The following is a 1,528-nucleotide window of genomic DNA, read 5'->3' on the forward strand; positions in this document are numbered from 1 at the left end:
TAGAACTCATGGAGATGCCCTCCACGCAGTCAAAGGGAAGCCAAAAAAGGGGGAAAGCATGCCATTAGTAGTGGTGCCTTAGAAAGATTGATGTGCTCTAACCACACCCAATTTTGTTCCTGGTAGTCGTAAAGGATCGCAGATTCTTCACGCCTTTTTTCCTTTCCTTTTCTCGCCATTTCATTTCATTTCTACATTATGTAAATTTCTACATTATATAATTGCATCCTGTAATTAATGAATGTATTGTGTTAAAAGTATTGTGAACACAAAACAGTAACTATGTACTCAAACTGTAATTTAATTATACTTTATTTATTCTAAGTATGTGTATAATTCTCAAATTTTTCAAGTGATAAATATTACTTATGTTTCGAAAACACTTAATTTGAATAAACAATGATAGAAATATGTAAATTTTACGTTGTTATTTTAAAACTCACACAACAAATGTGACTAAATATCAAATCCAGTTATTATATATTTACTTTAGCACAAAATAAAATGTAGTTAAACATATAAAAGGTAACACACCTGTAATGTAATTATGATCAGACATTAAAGTAAACTGTTTTCTTTTCCATGGAGAGCTTGCCACTCCCCTTGTTTACTTATCGTTTTGTCATCACATATCAGTTAATTACGAATATCACTCTTAGTGTTATTATGAAAAGGTAAATCTGAGAACTATATATCTTTCTTCGTGTACTGTACACAAAGAAAATAATCAAACTCTTTCTTGAAGGTCATTTAAACACACGTTCTAAAACATTCCTTTACATGGAAATGTAGACATTATTTCGCTGTAACAATTCAGTGCCTTTCAGATCTACGCATACAAAATCAGAAAACAGACTGAGAACTTGAAACCAGCTGGTGTTTTACCTCACTTCGCTCTGTAAGGTAATCGTTATCTTGCCCTCACTTGGCGTGTTTCACTTTCTTCGTACTGTAATAGCAGAGAAACCATCTCCATGTATTCTAACCTCCTTGACTGCCAATGCACCTTTGTCCTGCTAGACATACTTTGACTATAAATTGACCTTCGTACAATGAGAGATTAAAAACTCACTGGACCATAATCTAGCCTTATAGTTATAGAAAACCACTCAGAACGAGTTCTTTCCTTTCCGTCACCGCAATGACGAGAGGTGCGATCATCAATGACTCGATAAAAGCCGAAGCCCTAAATCCAGTCCGCTTCACGCTCAGGAAAAAACACCTTCACACATCATCGTGGCTGGGATTTTTGCGAAGTTCGGTGAGTGAACTCGCTAATCATACTATAGAAATGATCCTATGAAGTATGATTTTGCTCTAATAAGGCCCTCTTAAAATTCGTGTTTACATTTATTTCATCACAAAAGTGGTGACTAAATATCATTATCAACAAATTTCCATCTGTAGGAATTTATATTATTAAAGGACACTATATGAAAGACTTTTATACAACAGTATGTGAGTAAGTTAAACATAGACGGAAGATTGTAAATATTAAAATTTATTGATGTTACTGTGAAATATGATT

General features: G+C 33.6%; 1 non-coding gene across 1 annotated transcript; it reads right to left on the reverse strand.

Annotated features, from left to right (window-relative positions):
* Positions 1-1,104: 1,104 nt before the first annotated feature.
* Positions 1,105-1,314, reverse strand: LOC146995152 (small nucleolar RNA U3). Its single transcript, XR_015043731.1, has one exon. It is a non-coding gene; the product is annotated as a small nucleolar RNA U3 (small nucleolar RNA).
* Positions 1,315-1,528: the final 214 nt, after the last annotated feature.

Source organism: Stegodyphus dumicola, chromosome 10, assembly GCF_044657685.1.
Source record: "Stegodyphus dumicola isolate Sdum_Otavi_A_Nest chromosome 10, ASM4465768v1".
In the NCBI taxonomy this organism is placed as follows: Eukaryota; Metazoa; Arthropoda; class Arachnida; order Araneae; family Eresidae; genus Stegodyphus; species Stegodyphus dumicola.